Source organism: Leucoraja erinacea, unplaced genomic scaffold (assembly GCF_028641065.1).
Source record: "Leucoraja erinacea ecotype New England unplaced genomic scaffold, Leri_hhj_1 Leri_301S, whole genome shotgun sequence".
Classification (NCBI taxonomy): Eukaryota; Metazoa; Chordata; class Chondrichthyes; order Rajiformes; family Rajidae; genus Leucoraja; species Leucoraja erinaceus.
This window is the reverse complement of record NW_026576202.1, coordinates 13,469-26,480: the sequence shown is the minus strand read 5'-3', so window position 1 is coordinate 26,480 and position 13,012 is coordinate 13,469. Positions and strand designations below refer to the sequence as shown.

The 13,012-nt window shown below is 43.0% G+C and overlaps 1 long non-coding RNA gene across 1 annotated transcript; it reads right to left on the bottom strand.

The window, feature by feature from the left end:
* Window positions 1-1,240: 1,240 nt before the first annotated feature.
* On the bottom strand, window positions 1,241-8,619 carry LOC129693455 (uncharacterized). Its single transcript, XR_008722883.1, has 3 exons — window positions 7,661-8,619; window positions 3,375-3,492; window positions 1,241-1,790 (listed from the first exon to the last, which is right to left on the bottom strand). It is a non-coding gene; the product is annotated as an uncharacterized LOC129693455 (long non-coding RNA).
* Between the last annotated feature and the right edge of the window lie 4,393 nt (window positions 8,620-13,012).

The window sequence follows — 13,012 nt, the reverse complement described above, 5'->3', positions numbered from 1 at the left end:
ACACGGGTTCTCAGAGTTCATTATAACTCACAAATCTGGTGCACTTGGGAGTTTGGTGCTGGATGGCAGATTTTCCAGGCTATTGCATGTTTTATTATTAGTCCACCTACATTGTTTAGTTTAGTTTAGAGAACCCATCGAGTCTGCACTGACCAGCGATCCCCACATATTAACATTATCCTACACACACTAGGGACAAATTACAATTATACCAAGACAATTAACCTATAAACCTGTACGTCTTTGGAGTGTGAGAGGAAACTGAAGATCTCGGCGTAAACCCACTCAGGTCACGGGGAGAACGTACAAACTCCATACAGACAGCACCCATAGTCAGGATCGAACCTGGGTCTCTGGTGCTATAAGGCCACAACTCTACCGCTGCACCACCGTGCCGCCCCAAATGAAGCCGTTCCAATTGTTCCAACGAAACCGACAACATCTTGTGGAACAGCACCACGTTTCAGTGTGGTGCAGCCCTTGAAGTTATCATTAATATGGGCAATTTCAGATAACCAGCCTTTCCATTTTGTATCAGAACTGGCCACATTATGTGAATGCATCAGTTCTGATGAACGGTCATTGATCTGAGAAGACATTTTTCAGAAGGTGTTTCAACATGGGGAAGAAAGGTCAGAGGGCTTTGGGCCAAACGTGGGCAAATAGGATCAGCTTAGAGGAGGCATCTTGGTCAGCATGGACAAGTTGGGCTGAAGGGCCTGTTTCTACAGGAGCGTCAAGCATTAATTTTTTCTTTCTCCACAAGATGCTGCCCGACTGGCTGAGTATTTAGAGCATTTTCTGTCATTATGTCTTTGTGCCGTCTTTATCTTTAATCGTTGTCCAGCCCCGAGTTGAGTTGTGTGAGGGGAAGATTGTCCCCAGCTTACGGACACAGTAAGTACAGCCCGTACACATGAGGTTTCTGGGAGACGGTGGGTGGATTTACCGGGATTTGGGGGAAGAAGGGGAAGGCACACGGATGCATGTTCCACTTGGGAACGGTTCTCAGGAAGGGAACCCTGCCGTAACCGGGGGGGACGTCCTGCACCGTCTCCATAGCAACTTCTTGATGTATCTAATGTACATCCCAGGCCATCTGTCTGCTTCCAACACAACACCACGTCTCACAGTCACAACTGGTTCTCTGACTGCACAGTCTGCAAGTTTTAAAACAAACAAGTTTCGCACAATCTCACCCTACATGGGGTTGTATGTAGGAAGGAACTGCAAAGGTCAGAGGGCTTTGGGCCAAAACGTGGGCAAATAGGATCAGCTTAGAGGAGGCATCTTGGTCAGCATGGACAAGTTGGGCTGAAGGGCCTGTTTCTACAGGAGCGTGAAACATGAACTGTTTCTTTCTCCACAAGATGCTGCCCGACCGGCTGAGTATTTTGAGCATTTTCTGTCATTATTTCTTTGTTCCGTCTTTATCTTTAATCGTTGTCCAGCCCCGAGTTGACTTGTTTGAGGTGTAGATTGTCCCCAGCTTACGGACACAGTAAAGTACAGCCCGTACACATGAGCGAGTGTCTGGGAGACGGTGGGATGGATTTACCGGCTGCTGCGGGGCTGCAGGCATCTTCTGCCGTGTGGGAACTCTGTTCACGGATGCATGTTCCACTTGGGAACGGTTCCCAGGAAGGGAACCCTGCCGTAACCGGGGGGAACGTCCTGCACCGTCTCCATAGCAACTTCTTGATGCATCTAATGAACGTCCCAGGCCATCTGTGTGCTTCCAACACAACACCACGTCTCACAGTCACAACTGGTGCTCTGACTTCCACAGTCTGCAAGTTTTAAACATCACAGTTTCAGCACAATCTCACCCTACACCCAATTAACACATGTTGTATGTAGGAAGGAACTGCAGATGCTGGTTTAAACCGAAAACAGACACAAAAAGCTGGAGTAACTCAGTGGGACAGACAGCATCTCTGGAGAAAAGGAATGGGTGACGTTTTGGGTCAAGACTCATCGCCAGACTGAGATTCAGGGGAAAGGGAAACGAGAGATATAGACGGTGATGGAGAGAAATATAGAATAAATGAATTATATAAATACAAAAAAGTAACGATGATAAAGGAAACTGGCCATTGTTAGCTGAGGGCTCGGTGAAAACGAGTTATAGACAATGAGACTCAACAAGACAACTTTCAGATTAGTACAATGACTTGGGTGGGGGAGGGACGAAGAGAGAGGGGATATAAGGGTTCAAGTTAGAGCAATCAATATTCATACTGCTGCAGTGTAAGCTCCCAGCATATCCATGTACCTTTCCAAAAGCCTGTTAAACACCACTATTATATCTGCTTCCATCACCAGCCCTGGCAGTGTGTTCCAGGCACCCACCACTCTGTGGAATAAAAATCTTTCCCCACACATCTCCTTTAAACTTGTCTCTTTTTTACCCGCCGGTCGTTGAAATTTCCACCTTTGAGAACGGGTTTCTCAGTGACACCAGTGATATTTTAAACATTGAAATATTTTACTGTTCACTTAAGCTGCCTCTTATTCACCCCACTGACTAACGCATGAGAAACTGGTTCAAGCATTAAGGAGAAACCTTCCAGCAGATTATCAGTGACACATTGCATTGCATATTGTAAAAAATAGATTTATTACAAAACTTTCTTTATACTGTTGGATTAATTTCAGGAAAATTACTTTTCCTAACGTGCTGCTTTCATCTAACTTCCTGTTCAGAGCAGATAAAATAGGGCGGTACTAGCTACAGAGACCCGGGTTCGATCCTGACTACGGGTGCTGTCTGTACGGAGTTTGTACGTTCTCCCCGTGACCTTGGTCAAAGGCTTGGATAGAGTGGATGTGGAGAGGATGTTTCCACTAGTGGGAGACAGTAGGACTAGAGGTTATAGCCTTAGTATTACAGGATGTTCCATGAGGAAAGAGATGAGAAGAAATGTATTTAGCCAGTGGGTGGTGATTCTGTGGAATTCATTGCCACAGACGGAGGCCAAGTCAGTGGACATTTTTAAACCAGAGACAGATTCATGAATAATACGGGTGCCAGGGGTTATGGGGGAAACGCAGGAGAATGAGGTTCGGAGGGAGAGATCAGCCATGATTGAATGGCAGAGTAAACTTGATGGGCCAAATTGACCTAATTCTTCTCCTATCACATGACCTGCATGTGTTTCCCCCGAGATCTTCTGTTTCCTCCCCCACTCAAACAACGTACAGGTTTGTAGGTAAATTGTCCCTAGTGTGTGTGGGATAGTGTTAGTGTGCGGGGATCGCTGGTCGGCGTGGACTCGGTGGGCTGAAGGGCCTGTTTCCGTGCTGTATCTCTAAACTAAACTAAAATGGAGTCCCATCCCGAGTAGGCAGAACCTTCCCATTGAAACACTTACTAGTTACTTGAATCCCAGTAGATTACGACACCACGTATCTGATCTCCTTTGATTCGTTGTTGGCCGGTCACAACATCAAAATCAACGTGTAAAGCAAAGAACCGCAGATGCTGAAAATCTGAAATAAAAATGGAAGAAAATTCAAAAAACATCCTTAACTTCCATCTAGGGTCCAGACTCTTTGAAGCTGTGACTCGCAGCTTGAAACTTTTCATAGAAAGAGGCCAAGCAGGCCTTGCAAATGCAAATATCCTCCACTTTGTAATATTCTCTAATTTGGCCAATAATAACAGAACAAGGAACTGCAGACCAGACTATACTAACAGAACAAAACGGACTTGGATGAGATTAAACTCACCCAGACGGTGGTTGCAATTTGGGACACGCTGCCTGAGGAGATGGTGGAGGCTTGAACTTTCCCTGCAGCTGCAGGAGATGCTCCACTGCAGGAGATGCTCCACTGCAGGAGATGCTCCACTGCAGGAGATGCTCCACTGCAGGAGATGCTCCACTGCAGGAGATGCTCCACTGCAGGATATGCTCCACTGCAGAAGCTGCTTCACTGCAGGAGATGCTTCAATGCAGGAACCTGCTCCACTGCAGCATCTGCTCCCCTGCAACATCTGGTCCATTGTAATAGTAGCAGCTCAATTGTAATGCCTTATTTTTAATGCCACTTGTGATGAAATGAGCACACCCAGCAGACGTGTGATTAATTCCAGATTATTGGCAGCAGGATATGTAGTTTTGCTTCCAATTACTATTTCAATAGACAATAGACAATAGGTGCAGGAGGAGGCCATTTGGCCCTTCGAACCTGCACCGCCATTCAATGTGATCATGGCTGATCATCCACAATCAGTACCCCGTTCCTGCCTTCTCCCCATATCCCCTGACTCTGCTATTTTTAAAAGCCCTATCTGGCTCTCTCTTGAAAGCATCCAGAGAACCTGCCTCCATCGCCCTCTGAGGCAGAGAATTCCACAGACTCACAACTAACGCTCTGTGAGAAAAAAGTGTTTCCTCGTCACCGTTCTAAATGGCTTTCTCCTTATTCTTAAACAGTGGCCCCTGGTTCTGAATTCCCCCAATCGGGAACATGTTTCCTGCCTCTAGCATGTCCAAGCCCTTAACAATCTTATATGTTTCAATGAGATACCCTCTCATCCTTCTAAACTCCAGAGTGTACAAGCCCAGCAGCTCCATTCTCTCAGCATATGACAGTCCCGCTATCCCGGGAATTAACCTTGTAAACCTACGCTGCACTCCCTCAATAGCAAGAATGTCCTTCCTCAAATTAGGGGACCAAAACTGCACACAATCCTCCAGGTGTGGTCTCACTAGGGCTCTGTACAACTGCAGAAGGACCTCTTTGCTCCTATATTCAATTCCTCTTGTTATAAAGGCCAACATGCCATTCACTTTCTTCACTGCCTGCTGTACCTGCATGCTTACTTTCATAGACTGATGAACAAGGACCCCAGATCCCGTTGTACTTCCCCTTTTCATAAATTGACACCATTTAGATAGTAATCTGCCTTCCTGTTTTTGCTACCAAAGTGGATAACCTCACATTTATCTGCATTAAACTTCATCTGCCATGCATCTGCCCACTCCCCCAACCTGTCCAGGTCACCCTGCATTCTCATAGCATCCTCCTCACAGTTCACACTGCCACCCAGCTTTGTGTCATCTGCAAATTTGCTCATGTTACTTTGAATCCCTTCATCCAAATCATTGATGTATATTGTAAATAGCTGCGGTCCCAGCACCGAGCCTTGCGGTACCCCACTAGTCACTGCCTGCCTTTCTTAAAGGGACCCGTTAATCCCTACCCTTTGTTTCCTGTCTGCCAACCACTTCTCTATCCATGTCAGCACTCTACCCCCAATACCATGTACCCTAATTTTGCCCACTAATCTCCTATGTGGGACCTTATCAAATGCTTTCTGAAAGTCCAGGTACACTACATCCACTGGCTCTTCCTTGTCCATTTTCCAAGTTACATCTTCAAAAAATTCAAGAAGATTAGTCAAGCATGATTTTCCCTTCGTAAATCCATGCTGACTCGGACCGATCCTGTTATTGCTATCCAAATGTGCGGCTACCTCATCTTTTATAATTGACTCCAGCATCTTCCCCACCACCGATGTCAGGCTGACTGGTCTATAATTCCCCGTTTTCTCTCGGCCGCCTTTCATAAAATGTGGGATAACATTAGCTACCCTCCAATCCACAGGAACTGATCCTGAGTCTTTAGAACATTGGAAAATTATCACCAATGCATCCACGATTTCTAGAGCCACTTCCTTAAGTACCCTGGGATGCAGACCATCAGGCCCTGGGGATTTATCAGCCTTCAGTCCCATCAGTCTATCCAACACCATTTTCTGCCTAATGCAGACTTCCTTCAGTTCCTCCATCACCCCCGATCCTCTGGCCACTACTATATCAGGAAGATTGTTTGTGTCTTCTTAGTGAAGACAGATCCAAAGAAGCTGTTCAACTCATCTGCCATTTCCTTGTTCCCCATAATAAATTCACCTTTTTCGGTCTTCAAGGGTCCAACTTTGGTCTTAACTAATTTTTTCCTCTTCACATACCTAACGAAGCTTTTACTATCCTGCTTTATATTCTTGGCTAGCTTACCTTCGTACCTCATCTTTTCTCCCCGTATTGTCTTTTTGGTTATCTTCTGTTGTTCTTTAAACATTACCCAATCCTCTTGCTTCCCGTTCATCTTTGCTACGTTGTACTTCGCTTTAATTTTTATACTGCCCCTGACGTACCTTGTCAGCCATGGTCGTCCCTTTCTCCCCTTGGAATCTTTCTTCCTCCTAGGAATGAACTGATCCTGCACCTTCTGTATTATTCCTAGAAACACCTGCCATTTTTGTTCCACTGTCATCCCTGCTAGTGTATCTTTCCAGTCAACTTTGGCCAGCTCCTCCCTCATGGTCCCTTGATTCAACTGCAACACTGACACCTCCAATCTACTCTTCTCCCTCTCCAATTGTAGATTAAACCTGACCATGTTATGGTCACTGCCTCCTAATGGCTCATTAACCTCGAGGTCCTTTATCAAATCCAGTTCATTACATAACACTAAATCCAGAATTGCCTTCTCCCTGGTAGGCTCCAATACAAGCTGTTCAAAGAATCCATCACGAGGCACTCTACAAAGTCCCTTTCTTGGGGTCCAGTACCAACCTGATTTTCCCAGTCTACCTGCATGTTGAAATCTCCCAAAACAACCACAGCATTACTTTTGCTGCATGCCAGTTTTAACTCCTGATTCAACTTGCGCCCTATGTCCAGGCTACTGTTTGGGGGCCTGTAGATTAATCCCATTAGGGTCTTTTTACCCTTACAATTCCTTTGTTCTATCCATACTGACTCCACATCTCCAGTTTCAATGTCATCCCTTGCAAGGGACTGAATTTCATTCCTCATCCCCACCCCCTCTGCCGACCTGTCTGTCTTTTCGATAGGAGATATACCCTTGAATATTCAGTTCCCAGCCCTGGCCCTCTTGCAGCCATGTCTCAGTAATTCCCACAACATCATACTTGCCAGTTTCTAACTGAGCTTCAAGCTCGTCCACTTTATTCCTTATACTTCGCGCATTCATATACAGAACTTATATGATTTCCTCCTGGTGAGGTTCCTCACCAATATTCAAAAATTCCCATCAGTGATCTCAAATTGGACTAACTTTACAATCAATACAGGTACCAAAGCTTGATGTCATTCAGAAGATGGTGACCATGGATAACACAAACCCATAGACATTGGGGCCCAGTTATGCTTTTTAATGTTGCAACTAGTCACAGTCCTGAAATCAGAGATTGGACAAAGGCCAATGTTCCCATTGATGAAGAGGTGGATTGTCCTGGTTGTTCATTATTCAATCCATTTACCCAACCATGGCACAAAGTGTCACTGTCAGTACAGGCAGCAAGAATGAGCCATTACTTTAAACCTGGAGAAATGGAAAGAAGGATTCTGATCTATTTCACTTCCCACACAGATGTGTGAAACTGAAAGATTGGTCATTGTGATTTCTGACCTGGAAATAGACACATACTCATCCATCATATTCTTCATGCTGGTTGATTATTCTTTAACTCTGAAAAATAATTTTAAGGTTGTTTGCTGTCTTCGTCAAGTAGACATGATCAATTGAATAAGCACGAATACTGTGGTGGAAATAGTAATAACTATAACATTGCAAAGTGATGTTTCCACAGATATTTTGCACTAGTAAGTTCAATGAAGATAAATACCTGAAGTTGTGGCCATAACAGATGATGAGCATGTTTTATTTTTCACAGGATTAGACGTACCAAAGCCAGAATTCACGACAAATCGGAGCAGAAGGCGTCAAGCCCAAGTATACGAATCCAGCGAGTCAGATGAGGATTGGACACCTAGACTTCTGACAAAAAATCCACAACGTAATTTAAATCTGTTTGAAATATTAAATGCAGTTTTTGAAATATAATTGATTCTAATCAATTTGGCCGTTAGCCTATGAAATCTGTTGCAAGGGAGATTGTATTCTTAACTTTGGAGTGGTGGAAAACTTGTGTTATTCATTAAGTGCAAATTTACTTTTCCAATTTTTTACTTTTATGATATGTTGCTTATTTTAAACTAAATTACATTAGATATATCCAAACTATTGAGATTCAGTCTGTGCTTCTCCAAAGCAGAGCTGATGTGTCACTTTTTTCCCCAAGGATTCAGAATCTTTAGGCCTCCTTTAAGGTTTCTCTGATATTTTAAAAATATGTGCAGGTTTTGTTCTTGACGAGTTGCAGGAATGATTTATATATATATTTTTTACAGAACATGTTATAAATACAGGTAGATACGTAATTTGGGTCACAAAATGTACTGGAGGACAGAGGATCTAAGGGGGTGGAGGAACTGAAAGAAATTTTCATTAGGCAAGAAATAGTATTGGGTCGGCTAATGGGACTGAAGGATGATAAATCCCCTGGACCTAATGGTCAGTCCCAGGGTCCTCAGGGAGGTGGCTCCAGAAATAGTGGACACATTGGTGATAATTTTCCAATGTTCAATAGATTCAGGATCAGTCCCTGTGGATTGGAGGATAGCTAATGTTATCCCACTTTTCAAGAAAGGAGCGAGAGAGAAAACGGGGAATTACAGAGCAGTTAGCCTGACTTTGGTGGTGGGAAAGGTGCTGGAGTCAATTATTAAAGAGGTAATAAAGGGGCATTTGCTTCCCCTCCTTAACCCTCGAGCTGTCTCCTCCCATCCCCCCGCCCTCTGCTCCTCCCTTTTTCCTTTCTTCTCCCCCCCCCCCCAACCCCCTATCAGTCTGAAGAAGGGTTTCGGCCCGAAACGTCACCTATTTCCTTCGCTCCATAGATGCTGCTGCACCCGCTGAGTTTCTCCCGCATTTTTGTGTACCTTCGATTTTCCAGCATCTGCAGTTCCTTCTTGAACACATCATATTCTTCATGCTGGTTGATTATTCTTTAACTCGGAAAAAAAATGTTATGGTTGTTTGCTGTCTTCTTCAAGTAGACATGATCAATTGAATAAGCATGAATACTCTGGAGTAATAACGATAACATTGCAAAGTGATGGTTCCACAGATATTTTGCACTGGTAAGTTTAATGAAGCTAAATACTTGAATTTGTGGCCATAACAGATGATGAGGATGTTTTATTTTTTTTTCACAGGATTAGACGTACCAAAGCCCGAATTTATGACCAATCGGAGCAGAAGGCATCCAATCCAAGTATACGAATCCAGCAAGTCAGATGAGGATTGGACACCTAAACGTCTGACAAAAAATCAACAATGTAATTTAAATCTGTTTGAAATATTAAATGCAGTTTTTCAAATATAATTGATTCTAATCAATTTGGCTGTTAGCCTATGGAATCTATTGCAAGGGTGGTTTTATTCTTATCTTTGGAGTGGTGGAATATTTGTTAAATTTAATATATTTTTTCAAATGTGTTATTCATTGTACAAGTTTTTACTAATTTTTACATTTGTGATATTTTGCTTATTTTAAATTCAATTACATTAGATATATCCAGAATTTCCAAACAATTGCTCCAAAGCAGCACTGATGTGTCACTTTTATTCCGCCAAGGATTCAAAATCTTTAGGCCTTCTTTTAAGAATGAAAATGGCAAGCATTTCAAAAGAAAGCCTGTCATAAAGGTAAGAACAGAAATTATTCCCAGCATAAAGGAGGTTAGAATATGCTTTTATGAATTAACAGAGTGGCTCTACATTAGCATTTTATTTTCTACAAGACAGAAATGACAGCTGTTTAGAAAAATCGTCATCACTGCTGTGGAGTCAAGTGCTAACATTCGCAAATGGATTTTTATTGTTGAAAGAGAGACAATTTTTCCCACATTTTCCCATATTTGCTGACAATATCAAACTTCATTTCAGAGGTATGAAAGGTGAGAGCTCACTGAAATATTGCACACTAGGCAGTTACTGCTTTTATTGGTAGTTTAGTTGAGTGTCTCAGTTAATAATGCGATGGAAAAAATAATCGAGAAGAAGTAGAAACTATTTATTTGTGTCCTTATGAATCACAGTTTCAACAAAACGTCTCATCACAGGTCACGTCATATACAGGGAGGACAAAAGAGTTTTGGGCGGAGCCACTGAAGAAACAAAGGAAGGCACAGTGTTGGTTAAAAGAATCAAAAGAGCAACAGGTCATTCTGTTTGTAAAAGTGAAACTCAAAATGAGTGACTCCTGTGCATTACAGTAAATAATTGAGATGAGATAATGACCATCTGACTACCACCATGTAATTTAAATTCAATTCATGGAACATGTTGCATATAATGTAATTAACTTCCACATTTTACAGGTCAACCATTTATCTGACTTGAAACAATGTAATGAGGTTTATTTTTGGCTTTCTTTTTCCAGTTGTCTCCACCAGAAAGACTTTGGAATCTGCAAGCGAGGAAATGACCAAAGAGACAGAAAAAATAAGTTATAATTTACGAAATAAGGAGAGAATAATTTACACAGAAGAAGGAGAGCTCCGTGATGACGATTACCTTTGTATGTCCAAAGTAACCAATCTATTTCTTCAGAGCAACCATATTTCATTAGGAGCATTGTAGTGATGGCACGGTGAATTGGTAGCCAGGGCAATGGTGGAACAATGCAGGCTTTGGTTCAAGAGCACAGACTTGTGTTTGCTCACAAACTAATTTTTATTTTAACATTAATCACAATTACTTTCCGTAATAATTGTTGTTAACTTCTGCAATTTTGTCAAACATTGGAATCTGACATTGATTCCACAGTAAACTGACAGTGACTGTTTGAAGAAAGTGTGGTTCATGCCCAATTTAGGTAAGGCACTTTGCTGGATACTTTGGGACATTATAAAGGATGTGAAAGTAAGAGAGTATTGCTTTGAGGATTATTAATATTGGGCTATGATCAGAATGACCAACTTATATCACCAAAAATATTAATCAAATTGTTGTAGACAAAAATGTTAGAGAAACTCAGCGGGTGAGGCAGCATCTATGGAGCGACGGAATAGATGACGTTTCGGGTCAAGACACTTCTTCAGACTGATATGGGGGTGGGGGCGGGAAGAAGAAATAAAATGGTGGAGACAGTGGGCTGTGGGAGAGCTAGGAAGTGTAGGGGAAAGAGGGAGAGAAAGCAAGGACTTCCTGAAATTGGAGAAGTCGATATCCGTACCGCTGGGGTGTAAACAACCCCAGCAAAATATGAGCTGCTGCTCCTCCAATTTGCGGTGGGAGGCTCAGGACAGAAAGGTCGGATTCGGAATGGGAGGGGTAGTTGAAGTGCTGAGCCACCGGGAGATCAGATTGGTTATTGCGAACTGAGCAGAGGTGCTGGGCGAAACGGGTGAAGGAGGTGCAGGTGAACCTCTGCCGCACCTGGAAAAACTGCTTAGGTCCTTGGATGGAGTTATTAGATCAGGACTATGTTTAATTGCAAAATTGCCGCTCATTCCGTGACTTCTGCTTAGTGGCAAGATGGCGCAGATGATGTAATTTCTGGTTATTGGCAAGATGGCACTGAGTGCGTCATTTCCGGTTCATGGCAAGATGGCGCGGATTGCAGAAGGCACAGAGTGAAGACATCATTGAATAATTCAAGAGAGCTTACTGCTCTGTCTATGGTGAGTGTGTTTGTTGGACGTTATTTAAAGCACATTTTGCTTCAGCAGCAAACTCGACAGGAGGCTTTAAACATTTGAATAATTCGGTTTACACTATGTTCACCACGTTCTGAAGTTACTTGCCATTTTAGTATTGGCTGTGTGTGAGTGAGTCTGTATGTACTTGTCTGTGTGTGAGTGAGTCTGTGTGTGTCTGAGATTCTGTGTGTGTGTATAGGGGTTGCACATAAGGTCTCCGAGTGAAAGGGCTTGACGAACGGAACCGCTCAATCCATCTGGAGGACATCGCAGCTTCCAGTATATGTTGTTAATACATGAAATGCGTACTCTCCTACCTGTTAAAAAACGCCAAAATGGTGAATTTTTATGCTGTAAATAATTGTGGAAGTCAGGGTAACCGTGAGAGACATCTATCCCACTTCAGAATTCCAAAAGTGAAGAGAAATGAAGGTAAAGTGAAGCGAGAGCTGAAGGGCTTGGCGAACATTGGCCGTATATTAATCAAATATCAATCGAGATTGAAAATATTGGGAATTATCGTGTTTGCTCACTGCATTTCATCAACAGTAAGGCATTATTTGTGTTTTTTCTTGATTCCTTTGGTATCTAAAATGTTTCAGAAGTGATAAATCAGGCTGTAAAATGTTATAATCGCCCATGGTTCTGAAGTGGGTTTTTACATGCAAAAAGAAAAAGCTTCTGAAGCTAAATTTATCATTAAAACTATCTCCAGACATACGAGTGGTGTGTGGAAAAGTAAGTTTTCTATCATTATGGTATTGAGATGTATATTTTAGCAAATAATAAAATGTCCTGACGGCTTAAACACCCACTCCCCTTCAGTAGGATATTGTCAATTTGCTGAGATTGATTATGTCCAATTAACAGCTAACAGTTATGTCATTCCTTGGCTTGCATCTGAGTAAAATGTAATTGAAAACCCATGTACGGTTTGCAATTTTTTTTTAAGGATACTGCCAACCAATCAGCCATGAGTAAGTGAATTGCCAGCCCTCCAGCCGTGAGTGACTGCACTGCCAGCCCATCAGCCGTGAGTAAGTGAACTGCCAGCCCACCAGCTGTAAGTGACTGAAGTGCCAGCCCAATAATCCATTCAGTCCATCCTCTCCCTCTTCTCTCTCACACAGGTCTGTCACCTGTTTTGGGCAGAATTTCTGGCAGTTTCTCAGCTGCCAGCCTGCCAGGTCCGAGTGACTGTACTGCCAGACCTCAGTACTGCCTGGCCTCAGTGACTGAGCTGCCAGCCCAAGATTCCATTCGGCCCACAATGTCCATACTAACCGTCTGGAAACTAGTCTCTTCGGCCCACAACACCCATACTAGCACAACAGAAAGCGCCCCCCCCCATTCGCCAGCAATATTAGAATTGGTGGAGAGGTGGAATATTGTGTTGGGTGACCAGCTCTGCCGTGTGATGCTGGGACCCA